The sequence below is a fragment of the Papilio polytes genome, unplaced genomic scaffold, assembly GCF_000836215.1.
Source record: "Papilio polytes unplaced genomic scaffold, Ppol_1.0 DF822400.1, whole genome shotgun sequence".
Lineage (NCBI taxonomy): Eukaryota > Metazoa > Arthropoda > Insecta > Lepidoptera > Papilionidae > Papilio > Papilio polytes.
Window position 1 is genome coordinate 789,081 of NW_013526804.1, and position 18,538 is coordinate 807,618.

The window sequence follows — 18,538 nt, forward strand, 5'->3', positions numbered from 1 at the left end:
TCCATCAACACGATAACTGCCAAAAAAAGGATTATTCCCAACGGTCACCCCGCTCTGTCCCCATGTGGGAACAGATGAAAATAAGAAATTCCATACGTCCCACCTTTTGCGACGAGTGCCAGTTGGTATTTATTTTATTTCATAACGGTTCCATTTGTCACCTTATTTGTGATAGTGGGACTAAAAGGTCGGACGGATGAAACTTTATTCTCACGTGGGGACAGAGTGGGGTGACGGTTGGGAAGAATCCCAAAACAATATGAACAGTTTTCTATCAATCGGTTAATTTCGTACTGTTCTAATACAGGAAGATTTTTTCTTAATTAGAATTCAAAGACATTTATGGACTAGATATAGTGAACAACATTTTTTTCACCGGTAACTTATTTGAATGGTACGTTAGTTTTCAAGTTTAGTGCCACCTCATGTTCTTGTATCGAAATGTTATAAAACATTTTATAAAATTATAATAAGCTCCATCTTTTGTTATAAAATAAACTAAATAACGTCACAAAATAAAATCTTAACGTTTAAATATGATAGTGACAACTATGGACAATTCATTTTATATGTGGTCTGAAGAATCTTCTAAAATTTTATTTATTTATTTTATTTCATAAAATATTGTTAGTGAGGATCATGTAAAGGTGTCTCAAGTGAAGTGTCAACGATGCTTCTTCTATACAATTTTGAATCTCTTGATTAGGATTACAAATGTTATGTTTAGAAAACTTTATAATGTTAGTGTACTAAGAAGCGTAGTGGAACTGAGGCGAGACCTTCGCCAGTTAATATTGTAATTAATGTGATGGCGATGAACTCCCATGGTGAAGTGTAATAAAAAAATAATTACATGTCAGATCCGCTTCCAAGTAAATCGGACAGCGCGGGGTTGGCAACATTTGGTACGAACTGACGTGTACATTTTTGTTCTTAAATTTAATTTGTAGGATTTTTTTCATCTTTAACAATTTCTTTTAACTGCATGCATTAAAAATTAAATGCAAAAAATAAAAAAAAATCACTTTCGAAGGAGCACAACTTTATAATAAACTAGCTGTTCCCATGCGACTTCATCCGCATATAAAAATTTCATTTATTGTACACGTTTATTTGTCTAATTTTATATTGCAAATGTCAAAATGATATGACACGATGATAATCTTGCTTCCTTGATGTTGACAGCAACTTATGGTCTCTTTCCCACATTAGGAATTTTATCCAAAATTTTTACCCCCTAAGTTAAATCTCGTGAAAATATATAGACTAAAGCATGACGCAAGTGTAGGGCTTTTTATTAAAAAAAGAATTATTCAAAAATATGGTATAATTGCTGAAATCTTAGGCAACAAAGAAGTGTGTGTTTACGTTTTATTATAATAGTATAGATTGCCGTCTTTTGTTAAAAATGTGGACTCAATACATTTAAATCAACGTTAACGCAACATGTATTAGAAAATTTTACAAAATTTATATAAAAATGAATATCGGCGATAAACAATGTATAGTAAATGTAATTTTCTCATGTAAGTCTTTTTGAGAATAAAAGTCTTAAACCTCAAACCTCAATTAATCGCCCTAAAGTACCTATACTCATATGTAAGTCAGCCAATGTAATTAAAATTTTTGATTTTCATAATAGAATACACTTTCTTTTGTATAGATAGTAAGTCCGTATTTAGAAGCAAACTATGCATTCATTTCGTGGTGAAAAAAATATTAAAACTCAAATGTATGGCTTTCCAATAATAATTCTCATGTAACCTCAAAACGCTTCCAGGCATGTGCAGCAATTATTTTCACTGGCAATGCGAAATATATTCCGACGATACAGTTTTTAGTAACTAAACAATATACGCAAAATAGGAAAGTTAACAAAAAAAACACAAATTTATTTTTAAAAACCACGCACCATAAGCATTGTTAAGTTGAAAATTAAAAAAGTTTCAAAAGAAAGAAGTAATCAACATTTTCAGCGTAGGTTCATACGAGGCTAAAACTAACTCGTATGTTATTTGCGGAGGAAATTCAGATAGAGAATAGAAAGATAAAATGTATATGAACTTTATATGAAAAGTCTTAAATGTTTTTTTATTTTTATTTTCACCTGCGCATTGTAATTTACCGCTGTAGCAAAAGCGGCTTAGATTTAAAACCAAGATATATGACTATAGTCCAGTTTGACGGAATATTTTTTTAAAATATTCCTACTTATAAAGTGCAGTGCAATTTTATTAAACTAGCTGTTGCTCGCGACTTCACCTACGTTATACTAAAAAATAATAAATATACATAGTCCATGTAACTCACAGATAAATCACCTTTCTAAAAATTAAAGATTTTTTAAAATCTGTCCAGTAGTTTTTACGTGAATCGAATACATATAAAAATACAAATCTTTCCTATTCATAATAATAGCATAGATTATTTATTAATTTAATGCCTATAAATTATTTTCATTGCTACTGTCAAAGAGCAACAAAACGACTCTCATATCAGTTTTAAGTATGCATTATCTACCATCTCTTTCGCACAATGCAACAAATCGAATAAAAGACTGTTAAAGCTGTTAGAATTGTCAACAAAAAAGGTCATTTTTAACAAAATGGCGTGACAAACCAATGATAACGAACAAAGGACAGTGCGGCAGCGTGTCCTGACTACTGATTGGTTAAAACTGCGATTAGACGGTCTATTTGAAGGTCGTCGTGAGTCAGATGCGTTTGTGTGTGCCTGCGCGTTAGATTGATCAAGCGACAAGAGGAAGCGGGAGCGTTTTATGCTTTTTGGCTACGTTGCTAGATCGAAAACGATTATGATCTGATTTTATTTTCACAATAGCAAATTTTGTAACCTGTCACATAACAATCCAACGTATAAAATATGTGATAGAAGTATAGGATTTTGGTATTCTATCTGACAGTGACGTCACTTTTAAGCTATCTGAGCCCCTATCAGCTAGTGGTGGGATAGGCCTTTAAACTAATATTTTCATCTTATTATAATCGAGTATACTAAACTGAAATTTACAAAACACTTAAACTATTAAATATACAATTAAATAAGGGTAATAAATACGGTTGGAATCTTTTCACCCGCTGTAAGTATCGCTTTTCGTTTATCACTTGTACATCCCTTAAGTGATTCAACACGGAAACGCGCGATGTCCTTGTTTGGCACATCGCGAATGTGCGCATAGAATTGTCGACATTATTCGCCGTTAATTATCATTATTAAATGTCCTTCTCGGGACCGGTTCTAGGAGTTTTTTTTCATCTAAATTTATAGCGGGAAGCCATTCTGTGCGTGCCAAGGAAATTATGAGGAGACGTATCCTTGGTAGGTTACGTAATCTAATGGTTTTCTTAGCATACTGATGTTTACATTCTGCTGTATTAAAATTTTATTCGTTGCAATTTTTAATTTAATTTTAAACAGCAGAAAAATAACAACAGAGAGTCTATTAATATGACTTAGCTTAACGCTTTGTTGAGATGGATTTTGTGGGTTTCTTCCTCAATTCCAATGATATTTAGTTTTAGCATAGTTATGTGGCTTATATTAACTTGTTAAATAACAATCAATGATACTGTTATGATATTCAGATACCAATAGGCAAAAGTTCGAACAAGGACATCTTAGAACACATAAACATTCCAAATTTAGGTTTAAGTCTCATTGACAACAGTTCCATGAAATAGAAATACACTAAGAGACATAGTTTTCTTTGTGCAGAAAAATTACAAAAGGGCAAATAGTTTATTTTATTTCGAATGACCAAGAAAATTCCTGTTTCCTAAGGTTGAATTCTTGAACCACAAACATATTTCTATTGAATTCTAATATATCTGACATATCGACAGTTGGTCAGTAACAAGGCTATTGTTATTTGCGAATAAATTTACGTACGTTATCAACGTGTACACAACATCAAGGATGCGTTGGCTTGTGAATCAAATCAGGGCACGATTCTAAAGGACGAGACATTCTCTGCTAAAAGGCAAACGTCTTGATTGGATTAAGTGGGTCAATATACACGTATTCTACGAAATATCTTATCTACCCACTTTTATACGTAGTTATACTTCTGGCGTTCCCACTATTATTTAAGCTAGGGTCTTTTTTATGAAAAATATTAGTAGATTTTTATTAATTTACTAATATTTCCATTTACCATTCTAACGAAGCTCTAGGTTTATGCTAGGATATGGTTCATGACAATAGTCGAATGGCGGGATTCCACTCGATCGCAAGATCAGTAGTTCGTATTTCCAAACCATTAGGCTATTGACGCTTTCAATAATTTTTGTCTCAGTTGTCAATTATTTCTTTCTAGGTGCTGGTAGAATATTGCTGTACTTTTCATATATTGTTCTAAGAACATACTCTAACTTAATGTTATCCGGTTACCAATAAATACTATTTAAAATTAAAAAACAATCTCAGATGTCAACATTCGTCATATAGACACTTTTATGTTTAATTTCTGTCATATTATGTGTACATTATTTACTTGTAAAAAATGGGGAATAAAAATCTATTTATCGTGACTTGATCCTGTAAAAGGCGGTCAGAGGTGTGGCCAAACAGGATTGATGTTACCCGATCCCGTAGTTAAATCTCAGGAGACAATGCGTGGCCGGATGCGACGGCCGACCTCTACGATCTCGGTCACTACAATCGGAAAAATTATGACTATAACGCGACTGATTGTGAGAGTCATGCGAGATAAAAGTGAAGCTTACGCAATACGTGAATATATTATACTCGTATAACAGTTTAAATTAGCACCATAGTCACTAATTTACGATAGGCTTAATACTCCTACACTTAGGGACTGTTTAAGAAATAATTATAAAATATTTCAATAGAACCAGATATACATGTTTGTTATAAAAATACATGTTATTTTAGATGATGTAGTAAATCAAATATGAAGGAAACGGAAATACCTTTAGAAGAGATCAGTAAACAAGTTGTTTTGAAATACTGAAATGCAAATAAACTAGAATAATAACGTCACAATTAACTATGCTAATAATTAGAAGAGTTATGATCACGCTTGAATCCTGGTTAAAAAAAATATGTACGTATACTTATCGAAAAAAAACCTTTGAATTATTGTGCATTATTTCAAAAAAAAAATCGTAATTCATTCCAACAATTGAGCAGTAAACTTATTACGGTATGTTTTTTAGAAATGTGAATTACGTATTAAAAATTAATTCTGTTAGAATTTTATCAACATCACCCTGTTTACTCTGATATAGGTTCAGTCTTATCACCGTCGGTGTTCAATAAAAACTTTTTATTTAAATACCGTGAAGGTAAACAGAGAAAAACTTAATTAAAGCTCTGCGTATAAACGGTTACGCACCCCTGGAATTCGATAGTTCGCATTTGAATAAGGAATTAGAATAAGATAGCAAAAAAATATGAGCATTAGAAAGAGCGCAGTAATGGGTGTAAAAGAGACGCACTATATTACAAGTTCTCGATTGGCTGACCGCTTTTTATGCTTTAGTTCCCCTAATCTTCGTTCCGTACAACATCTGCCGGGTGAATGTTCATTCAAAATAGTATTTTAACTCGATAATCGTAGAATCTAATTTGCTCGGGACGCACCTTGTCTTCTATAATTTTTCTCGACTAATCTTCAGGTCGATGCACGCGAGTTGTTATTTTCAATTTTTAATACATCTCCCATCGAAGCGTACTTTTAAGGTCAGTTGTTTATTACAAAAAAGGGTTAAATTATGCTAAGGTTTTTTTTTCATTTGGCTATCGGTATTCAAATGGAAGGATAATAATTATTATGTCCAGTTTCTTGTATTATACTTAGATGACACGAATTGGTAGCAATTAAAGCATATTTAATTTTTTAAAATATACTTTATGACCAAAATAGATACATTACAGTAAAAATGTTGTTATAGTAAAGCTGTATAGACTATTAATACCGGTAATTATTTTAAATAATGACGTCCATTCAAGACACGAATGTTAAACGCCATGTGTTCGCCGAAACAACGCACAGCTATGTCCGCGATGTACGGTATAACGCTAGTACTGCGCAGGGTGGACAGTTTAAATATCTAATGAAAAAAAAATAGTATCCACTACAATAGATAAAAGTAGAAACAAAGTGTAAAAATAAATACATTGTTATATTATAAATATATTTGTATTTAACATTTAAATAATTATTTCTAAATATCACTGCTTAATTATCATTAATTACTTTTAGAAAGTATTGAAAAAATCTTATTAAGTTAGGTATGCAATAATGTAATCTGTACTTCTGTACTATTATAATAAAGCGTAAACACACACTTCTTTGTTGCCTAAGATGCCAGCAATTACAGCATATTTTTGAATATTTTTTTTAATAAAAAGCCCTACACTTACGTCACGCTTTAGGCTATATATTTTCACGCCATTAAAATGAAGGGGTAAATATTTTGGATAAAAACACATGTGGGAAAGAGACCATAACTTGCTACCAACATCAAGAGAGCAATATTGTTAAGGTTTGTCATTTCATGTCATTTTGACATTTGCTATTAATATTAATAATGTGAACAATGTAACAAATAAATAAAATTTTCATAATTTCATGCGGATGTAGCCGCACGAGAACAGCTAGTTCATTATAAAAGTGTAAATAGGGTTCATTAATATTATTCTGTATGTATAAAAAGTACTTACAAATTGTTACTAATAACAATTATGACTTTTACAAAAAAGTCTAAAGCAAAAATGTTGGCAATCCCTGATATAACTGTTTAAACCTTTCTCAATAAGCGATATCAATATTACAAACACATAAAGAAATTATATAAAAAGTATAATGCGTACTTAAGAATCGAAACTACAATGTTCGATGGAATAAATCAATGCGGAATTTTTAAAAAAGCATGTTTTTATATCGTATATCATTGCAAGTAGCGCTTTTCTCACGGCTCCCGATCCGCTTTCCGCTCCGCTCATGCGTAGCACGCAGCTTATTCCGATTCGACGAAACACGTTTTTGCTACCTCTTCCAATCATGCCTGAGCGATTGATAAGATTTACAATGGAAAATTAATTTTCGAGGGTGCATTTTGATGTTGTACAAGAAAAAACGAAGCTAAATCAATTCAACATTCTGTAACATTGAATGGCAAATAAACCATGTTGCGAGAATTTATTAGCCATATTAATTTTTACGTTCTTTGGTAAACGTATTCGAATTAACAATTCTATTACTGTGAACGCTCTATTAGGTAGGGTTTTCTGGAATACATGTTGAACGCCTGTGAAGAATTGCTTTATCTATACTGTCTATCCCTGCTATTATTAACTAAACAGTTGACAGAAGACTAGACAGAAGACTAAACAGTTGTGCGATAGATTAGTCAAAGGTGTGCGCGTGCTCTAAACATAATAGTTGTACATAGCTGTTCAAAATAAGCACGTGTATAAGTAATTTCGTCATATATTTAATCTTAGTTTACAAAAAAGTTAAAACAATAAAGTGCGTGGATGACTGAACCGCAGGTGTACAAAATTGCGCAATACTGAACTATGGTCAAACTATTTTAATATAAGCATCGATCGCACAATGAAACTTATGTAACGATACACCCAGACAAGTATTCCGATTGGAATTGTTACGGTATTTAATGCACCCAGCGGTTTAAGGGTTGGGGGGTTTGCGGTCATATTGACTGATATTAAGTCTTTAATGTTGCCTATTCGTATCGATGTTTGAAGAAGTGTTGCCAACATTATAATAATTTAATCTTTATACACTAACAATTACTTTTTGTTTACTTACGTCTCTCGCATTTGTACGACAGAATAAAACTCTAAGGAAGTCAAATGGCTCTTTAAATATAGGTTTTGAAGTTAGGAAGTCGTTGCAAAACAATAAATTAATCAATTAAACATTTTATTGTTAGCTGACTGGCAGAGATTTAATTTTTGTACTATATTCACAAACTTCAATCACCTCTACGATTTTCTTAATATTTGCTGCGATTATGATTAATTTTCTAATTGTTTTCATAAGTTCAGAAGTCCTACAAAATTACCTTTTTTATAGTTTTTTTTCAATAAAATACTCAAAAAATTCAAGAAAAAGAGGAACAAACAAAGTTAAAAGGACCTATAATTTAATAGTTGAACGCGACTATAATTTCACAAAGTTGGCATCACTGCCTAATGACAGTTAGAAGCGCGCACAAATTCCAACATGGCCGTCGCAATAACGAAATGATGATGCGTCTCGAATCACACAAATAAACTTGTAAGTCGATGAGAACTTGCGAAATGCGAGAAATTTCTATTTCCAACTCATTATCTCCCGTGTGGCAAATTGGTATCCATCACTTTTCGAAATCTTTCACTTGAACAAAAACTTAGAAACTATTTTGTTCGCTACTCAAGTAAATGTATTGTTGATTGTTTTACTTTTTAATTAATTTTGTATTCATTAAGCAGCATATCATAGTCATGCTTTACTAAAGACTTAAATGTTGGTTACCACAGATAAACAAAAATCTTGTAATTTTTTAATTCCTTTAATAATTAGGAACAATAATAGACTAGTGTGTTGCCGCAGTTAAAACAAAGTAATTGTAAGCAATAAATTAATAAATCGAAAACAATTTAACATTCTATAAATACGACAAATTGATAGTGTGTTGACAAAGATTAAAGGTCGAGGGAATACACTTTCTACCTAAACAGAGAAATTATATACACGATACTGGCCACTGATGTATGCGGTTGTTTAAAACTTGTTTCTTTCTCTCAGAGGCTTCGAATTATCTTACTACTATCTTTCGCCCGCCACTCCGTCCGCGTTGTATTAAAAAATAAACAAACAAAAAAAACCTTTTGTGTTCTTACAGATTATATACATTTCTACAAAATTTCGTCGAAATTCGTTAACCTGTTTATGCTACAAACTCTAACAAACATCCATCCCTCTAAACTTTGGCATTTATAATATTAGTATGATTAAACATTTTTCATTTATTTTGAACTGTAGTCAAATAAGGACAGGACGTCTTGTGCCGGATGCTATTGATAGAAAATATGTAACCTCTTCATGGTTATAGAAAATGGCAAATTAAAGAGGGCGCTAGTGACGTTATCATAGTTAAATTTTACTTATGCCCACCAAGTCAGATACAGTCTGATAAAGTATCATGCCATGTAGTTTATAAAAACATTTTTATATTTTCTTTTTCTAATTATTAATATAAACTTTTGGCGTTTTAATACTCTTTCAAAATTTTCTGATTTTTTCCAGTGGTTTAGAATAGTTGGGTGTATAAATTAACTAAAAATCAGAGTGATAAAACTGTAATGTAATCTATAGCAGGGGTGGTAAACCTTTAAGTATGTAATTTACATTTTCCTAAAAGAATTTTCAACGCGGTTATAGACGAGCATTTTAACTTTGCGACTTTTGGGCACATTCCGAAATAATGTGATCATTTCGCATAATGCTTATGAATTTTTGTGATGTCTCATTGCATTGGTTTGCCACCCCTGGCCAGATGCTGACATAGTAGGCAACAAGTAATAAAGATTTATTACAAAAATTGAACGCAGCTGCGAAAATTACAAGCACTTATATGACTATGATACGAAATAACTAAATATAGACACGAAAACTAGATAAGTACGTGTATATTTATGTATGTAGGTATATGTTTTATGCGCGGAATTGTATGTCAGGGTCGGCGCGGGCGGCGTGCGCGAAATGCGACACCCAGTCGTATCTAACTACTATACGCTCAGCTGATATTTGTTACGTGTACTATATGTATGTACAAACATGTATAGAGTTTTAACTATTTTACGTAATTGGAAAATTTAATTTCGAGGTTTACAAAGCAATTTAAACATTCTGCGATCAAATCCTGCCAACACATTCGAAGTTTAAAAATTAAATTCGGTTTTTAAAAACTAAATACATTTTAAAAATCGAATTCGAATATAAACAATTGAATAGCAAATTGACAAAGCATATTTAATTTGGAAAGGCATGTCTTCTTGCTTTAGAATTAAAATGATGATGGCCAGTGAATTCTTGGAAAATTACCTTTTTAAATTACCAAAACTTTTTAAAATTTCAATCGACACGAACATAGAATAAAGGAAATGAACATTAGTCGGTTTCTACCACGAAGCCTTTAAAAAAAACATTGTAAGCAAATAATTTTGTTGATTTGTTTATTTTATTTCATAGTTACTAAATAAATAGAGGAACGAGCAACTTTTAAATGCTGTGTAAAGAAACTATAGCTGCGTTTTGTAGGTCGACATAAAAACCTCATTGGGAATTTTGTTGACTAATAAAATATTAGCTCAATAAATTTATCTAGATACCTATTTACTTTGTTGGTCATTGCTGACGGAACGAGGTAAATATTTCATGCCTTATAAAGTCTAGGAACATATAAATATAATTTATATTAAATTTAACCTGTCTTATACAATAAAGTTAACGATTATTATCTTTCAAGAAATTACTTGTATTAATTTTTATACGAAATTAATATTTTCACCTTGTGAGACAACGCTTAAACTAATTTAAAACACTTTTGTTAGACCATGACCAGTCAAATTTCATAATAAATGTTTTTCTATAAAATTGAATAGTGAACTTTGTAACATCATTGTGTAGGATTTCCCTGTCGAAATTCTCAATAACATATTCATATTGCTAACTTTATCCTTGAAAAATAATGCAGTGGAATCTTACTTTACTAAATGAATACTGACATCAATATTGTTACGTCATAGTAGAACTAAATAGACAACCTCTTTTGTGAGCTCACCTGAAACAGCACTGGCAGCGAAGAACGTCGCAACGAAGACAATTAAAAAAATAATCGATTTAAAACAGTATTGAATTAACCCGGACGAAGCGTGCAGTTAAAAGTCAAATGTTCAAATAAACTTTTGCCACTGAATATTAATTAATGTATATCTATTCGATGACTATATGTAGGTATATCGAAGTATGACGCACACGAATCATCGTAATTGCGGCAAAGAACACGCCCAGTGATAAAAAAAACCCGCCAATTTGTTCCGCCATTGGCCGAAAACGTCAGAAACAAACTGATGGTTGTTTTATTTGTTCTAACGTTTACCTTATTTCTAACTTGTCCTTATTGTGGCCACGTGTTTGCTGTTTTTATGGGAATTTATTGACCATCATTTTGTGCACTTAATGGGACATGTTCATTTTTAATTATTTGACAGATGTATGTTATTTCAAATTTAATGTAGTTAGAAGTAATTTGCCGATGTATATGCAGATCTCTATGGGCGGCGGTCTCTTTCGGTGACCTATTCCTCGTTTGCCACCTTATGAAATAAAATGTTTTGATGCTTATATTTTTTAACAAATATCCTGAAATATTTAGTGATGCAATTAGTCAATTCCAAAAAAATCTATGTCATTTAAAATAGTTGTAATCAATATTTTTGATCGAAGTTATTTTTTTCTTGTTATTAAAAGAATAACATTTAAATTACAAATATTGCAACCGATTCAATTGTTTAGTTTGACATGGATTGATTTAATTAAAAATTAACGTTTATATTAAAAAACAATCAGTTTTCTTACCATTCTATGGCGATATACACCAAATCGTGTTCCTGGGCCTAATTTTTGGATGATGTAATTTTGGTCCAAACTTAGGCCAAGACCACGAGACCGCGAGACCATGAAGCGGTTCAACTCATCTCTACGCACCGTATCTAAACATGCCACTAAAATGGCGCTGCGAACACAAATCACTCGGACGTACAAACTATTATAGCAACGCCCATTTTATCATACCAAAACCGACCAATGCCATGTCAAACTACAAATTATTCAAGCGCATGCAATAAAACACTTTATCACTAATACCGAGAGGTTAGAATGGCGCGAGAGAAACGTCTCGCTAATGTTTTCCATTCACGCACACAAACACGGACGCACACATGCGCGCGCGCAACGCGAATGTCACGAAATCTAGCCGTTTCTAGGTTAGAACATGCGCGGGCGCATTCAAGGTGACCATGCCGCGGTTGGAATTCACGGGATATCCACAATAAAAAACATACTATCAAATATGAAACCTAAAATAAAAGTCTATTTTTTTATTAATATCAAAGTCCGACTTCACTGTATCACATCAAACACTCAAATGTTCAGAAGTAGTTACAATTGCGTAAACACTCGCTTGCAGCTCGAATTAGTCACAACTAATAATGACTTTTGTTTGGATTACTGAATGGCAAAAGAAATATAGTATTAAAATAATTGAATTAAGACGAAGAATTATTTTTATTAGATGACTAAAACCACTTAACTGATTTTAACACGTCAATATCCGTAAGACATACCTGTTTTTGTTAATATTTGAAACTAATCCAGACAAAGCCGTATAACAAAACACTAATCATGACAGTAGTATTTTAATGAGGTGACTTATTCTTGTTGTGTTATTCATTTAATTCATATAATATTAGTATAGAGATTTATTAGTTTTAATAAATATGAAAAAAACAATACTTTATTGACCATTTCTACCGCGTCTCCTTTATAATTCATCAGACAATGGTAACAAAAGGGACTGTTCCTTTGGTAATAAATGAATCTATAGAATAATATTAACAAGGAAAAGTGATGCAGTTTTGTTATTTGAGGACTATACGTGATTAAATGCAGGAAATCCTTCAAAAATTCACTGTTATATGTGTTATTTAAAATACATAATAATTTATCTGTGGTTGATATTTCGGTTACAGCAATTAAAGAGCCAAAACCAATAAACAGGTGAATACAAAAACCGCTAAATAAATTTCGAAGTACAACTTACTAATGAGTATGCTTTCTATATTCATTATAGAGAATTATAGAGAATGTATAATGCTTGCATGCTATTACAGTTTATGTCTATACATATCTATATTTTGTGGACACAGCACGAATTTTCAATTAAGTATTCGCGTGGATGTCGATAGTATTTGATTTGAACAGTCTAATGGGCAATATAAGCACCGAAAACAAATGCATTATCGCTTTTGCTGAACCGCTCTAGCTTCCTAGACAAACTATCGTTAGTAGAATTGACAAAATGCATCAATACATACAGGACTAACTATGTTGAAAAGCACGTGACTTATTGAAAGTTATAGTCAGTTCCATACATTTTTTATTTCTCGATCAACGCTACGAATGCTACTTTGATTAGGCGACCTGGATAGATTGCATAATTAAATTATTATAGAAATCTATAGGTATGTTGGTCAATGTAATATGGACTTGTCCGCTATAATGTTACAGCGTGGTGTGCGTATTAGTAGTGACCTTGTACCAGCGCAGCGCGGCCTAGACACGGCGAATAACTTTATTTGATTCGCTTACCGCACCGACGCCTAACTGTTTCGCACACATCCACTTACATACAAACGAATTGTTTATTTGATATTTATTACAAAACTGAATGTCACGGAATATTACTACGATATTTTAACAATTAGAAGGTATAGGTTAGAGTAGGTTTTCACTGCAGTAACATCTGTAAAAAATTATAGGTAAATAAGACAATTTACATAAGTGTTTTGTTAAAAAATCGTCGATCAGAATTACTCATTACTTTTATTTGGTAGATTTTTAAATCAATTTAAATTGAAAATATGCTTAGCCGTAACCTTAAGCAAAGCTATCAAGACAAATTTAACTAGCTATATTGTTTGTTATGTTAATAGTCAGTTAACAGGTCGTAAAATGCTGCACACAATCCGTTGTTACGTTGAGTAATGTGACGCAAGCTATTCACTCGGGATAGACGATGGACTGTGATAAAACGTTCATACGTAATGTTACTTCAAGTACAAGGTCCTAAAGTATATAACAAAAGAACGTTGAATAAATATTTTATCCTGCAGATAAACAGACACTAGGATTAAGGACACTGAGGCACTAGGACTAGGAATTAAGACACTAATCTTTGGTATCAGAACTTCAGAACACCACCAGAGGAAAGTGTAGCCTAGAGTAGGGTTCTTTTTTATTCTTTTTTATTTACCTACTGTTAAGTTCGCTGTTGCACTTGAGTCTTGAGTGAGTTAATTGAAAAGAAATATCACATAAGCCGCTGTTTTCGCCAAAAGGCATTTAAGTCCAAACAATTGCAGTAAACCTCATTATAACATGGTTAATGGTTCCGCGTTTTAGGGATTCGTGTTGTAGGTTTCCCGTGTATAACGTTTTTTAACAAGGTAGAGCCATAAATCGCATTATAGGTTTCTTTTAAATTGTTAAGAATGTTCGCGTTATATGAAAGCGTGGTAGTATCGTTTATTTTTTTGTAGATTTTTAGGTTATTTTAGCTAGCATTGGTAGTAGGAAAGAATGACTTTAACCTCGTTAATTTAGATGTTGTAAGTAATTGAATACTTGCGTCTATATAATATAGATATCTGGCTGCAGTAGGGCAAGGGCGCGGCCGTGCAGATTGTCTTGTATTTCTGTACACAATGTTTATTAGTTCACGACATTTACAATAATAACCTAAAACTTATCTTACTTCTTACTGATATTATAAATACGAAAGTTTAGATGGATAGATGTATGTCTGTAGCCTAAACTGCTGTAAAGATCGCGATGAAGTTTGGTATAGATGTAGAGGATAGTCTAAACACAGGCTACTTACTTTTAATTTTTCTAGTTCTGTGGGGATGAAGTCACGGTCAAAAGCTAAGTTTATATAGTGTAGTTTCGACGTATTCATAAACGGAGTAAAAGCGAACGTCATTTATTAACTTAAGATGGAAATAATTTTTGTTAATAAATGTAGCATATGTTACTCAGTGATAATGTAGCTATTTATTGGTGAAAGAATTTTCTAAATAGGCCAAGTAGTTTTTAAGTTATTTCAATACATAGAACGATATAAATCTTTCCTCTTTATAATTTTAGTATTATAAAAAGAATTTTAGGTTAAAATTGTTTGTCTAATAAGCAATTCTCAAAGACAAAATAGATGACTTCATCTTTAGGAATATTAGTATTTTTTGCTAACTGTACTAATTTGTTGAGTGCCACTAAACTCACGATGACGTCATTCAGCACTCGATTTGCTTTCGCTCCTGACATTGAGTTATGATCCCGCCTGCCGCCTGTCCGCGTGATGAACGATCTATAATTGTGCAATTATTTATTTTTGTTCCGTTTACACTACATAGATTGATTTTTAGTGAAAACTAATTTGTTTTGTGACTTGTAGATAGTGTAACAATAAAACGCAATAACTAATCTATACTATTATAATAAAGCGTAAACACACACTTCTTTGTTGCCTAAGATGTCAGCAATTACAGCATGTTTTGAATAATTCTTTTTTTAATAAAAAAGCCCTACACTTACGTCACGCTTTAGGCTTTATAAATATAAAGTATATACCCTAATAAGGGAAAGAGACCATAAGTTGCAACATCAAGGAATTAAGATTGCCAAGTTTTGTCATGTCATGTCATTTTGATATTTGAAATTGACAATTTAACTCATGTAAATTATAAAATAATTTTATGCTGATGAAATCGCACAGGAACAGCTAGTCCAGTAATACACTTACAGCACACCTTACTATAGTAAAACCTCGATAACTCAAACCTCGGTAACTTAAAAACCTCTATAACTTCAAAAAATAATACGTTCCCTTCCCATCAGAGCCCAAAACCTTTACAGCAAAGATCCTTGATAACTTAAAATCTCTATAACTTAAAATATTTTGTGTTTCCCTTGGACTTTAATTTATCGAGGTTCTACTGTAGTAGGTACCCTCAATGTCCATACATTGTAAACACTGTCAAATTATGTTTGCATTTATTACTAAAGAGAAAAAAATTATATTCAAATTATATTATGGATTTTTTAATGTCCTAAATGAATAAAATATAGCTGTGTATTGTTGTATAGGTCATAGTGTCATCTATCCATATTCACGGAAGATCAGCACATGTGCTGAATGGTTGCATAAATAAATAAATAAAAAAGATTAGTTCGACTATATGTTTCCTTTTTGAAACTGTAGAGGATGACATTTCACTTTTAAAAATTTGTCAAGCTGTTTTAAAAACTCGACAGATTTTTTTTGAAGTCTGTACTTTTCCAGCGATTTCGACAGATGTAGTTCATTTTACTTGAGACATTTTTTTTAATTATCTGTTGTACCGACATTATAAAGAGGAAAGATTTGTATTTTTGTATGTAATAAAATAACTCAAAAACTAAGAGGCCGATTAAAAAAATTCTTTCATCATCAGAAAGCTACGTTATCGCTGACTAATATAGGCTATATTTTTAAACTTCACGTGGGCGAATTCGCGAGTTGCAACTACATTAAATATCCGTAAAATGATAGATAAGGCATTGATTCATACAATCATTGAGACAATCTGTACATACATACTAGCTTTGTATAGTAACGTTAATAGCGGGGCACCTGCTTCCGCCGCAAACTGGATTGCTAGGCTCCGAGCTACGTGACGTCACAGACAGGGGTTTACAACCTTTCTGTAACCGTAATCTTGTAACTTCCTTACTTTACAATCAAGACTATTCGACGGATGTTGAATTATATTTATACTTTATTATAGACTAGCTATTGCTCGCGATTACGTCCGCGCAAAATTAAAAAAATGTAAGTAGTCTAAAGTTCTTCGAAGCTCTTTATTTCCTTTATTACCAAAGAATTGGATTAATTTCAAAAACAGTAATTTGTTTTTATAATAACCAAAAGGAATTACTTTTTCAATTTAATTCCTTAAAAATATTCGAAGCATCACGTTTTAAGTACACTAAAGATAAAATAACAAACAATTAAAAACATAAATACAGACTTTTATCAAAAATATCAGTAACAACAAATTCCCTTAATGTTAAGACGTGTTAACGTAAGGTTTTATTTTTACCTGTATGAAAAAAGCCAACCTCTTTGGTTATAAATTCCCATTTCCATGATACAGAGTAATAAATTCGTGTTATATAAGCTTAACTTAGTTCAGCAATCAACGTTTATTTATTAGTTAAACTGTATATAGTAATGGCCATTAAAAATAACCACTCGAAAGCAGAAAAAACCGGCTTAACTGTGAAAATTAATTCAAACTATACCTTAAGTACGTCGCTATCTAAATTCGAAAGTCCGATAAATATAATGAATTGCGAATTTAATATACTGTTAATACCAATGAATATTCATGTTTCGCTTTCATTGGTTGAAAAACGTAAGAAATAAACAAGCTAGGTGGCAACGGAAATTTTTATAAGCAATAGGTGCGGACATTTTGAACGTGGCACGCGAATGACCGCGCAATTATATCTACAGATTATTAAAAGTAATGTAGATTATAAAACAAAAGTGTGTGACAGTTCAGAGAGCGCACGCGGGCCACAGCATTAGCATAATGTACACTTGTGGCCAATAAACTAGGGACTGTTATATTATTTTGTTTATATATTTTTAATTTAGCAATCTTTATGCAGAACTTAGGGGAAATATCGGATTTTGTTCCCTTATCTGAGAGTGACGTCATTTTTAGAATCTCTGTAGGTTACTGGCTATGGCCAGCGACTGTCCTCGCGAAATTAAAAAAAAACTTTGTAAGTTAGTTCTTCTAGTTTTTATGTCAATGTTCACCGAAAACCGTTCAGTCGCTTTTAGGTTATCTGGTATACCATAGAAATTTTCGTATTCATAATATTAGATAATAAACATAATGTTCAACATTGTCTAATCCGTGTCAGATATCGCATCGCGATTTTACGACCAAACAGCGTATAACTCAAACGTTTATCGTCGCTCGCTGTAAAAAGGAATAAGGTGACATAAAATAATAAAGCCATGCCTATCAGTTTTAATTTTATTAGCGTCATTTAGACGACTCTTGCACGATACTGTATCCATACAATCGTATGTGGAAAATTTAAATCGCTAAAACGTGTATGTTAACCGCATATGTTATGTCAATTGTCATGTATGTCAATATGTTATGTATTAAATAATAGCTTGGCAAGCGACTTCGTCCGTGTGCAATTGAAAAAACAAAAGTGTGCCTATGTGCTCTAGACTATCCTCTACATCTATAGCAAATTTCATCGAAATCCATTTAGCTGTTTAGACAAACTGTAACAAAAATCCATCCATCTAAACTTACTACAATATTAGTAAGATTGTCATCCCTAAAACAACGCTTGTTGTTGTGCAGCCTTAATTAATCTATCGTGACTTTCCATCATGAGCTTGTCCTTGTCCCTACGGAGGGTCGGCAGTATGTGCTGCTCTTCTATATATCTCTATCAAGTTTATATCTGAATTCACTCCCTACTTAAGCACATCCTCTTTTACACAATCTATTCATGATTTTCAATGGAAACAAATGTCAGTCTTTAACTTCATAATATGTATGAAAAGATTTGTTTTTCTGTATGTATTGAGATAACTTAAAAACTACTAGGTTGATTAAAAAGCTA

General features: G+C 32.1%; 1 protein-coding gene across 3 annotated transcripts in view; it reads right to left on the bottom strand.

The window, feature by feature from the left end:
* Positions 1-18,538, bottom strand: part of LOC106106135 (mushroom body large-type Kenyon cell-specific protein 1) — a 158,466-nt gene that overhangs the window by 35,240 nt on the left and 104,688 nt on the right. Inside the window, exon 1 of one of the 3 annotated variants that reach the window (XM_013286676.1) lies at positions 11,636-11,740. The exons of the other annotated variants lie outside the window; for them this stretch is intronic. The gene's annotated coding sequence lies outside the window, so the exon portion shown is untranslated. Of the gene's footprint in view, positions 1-11,635; positions 11,741-18,538 lie in introns of those variants that run through there. 3 annotated transcript variants of the gene reach the window in all.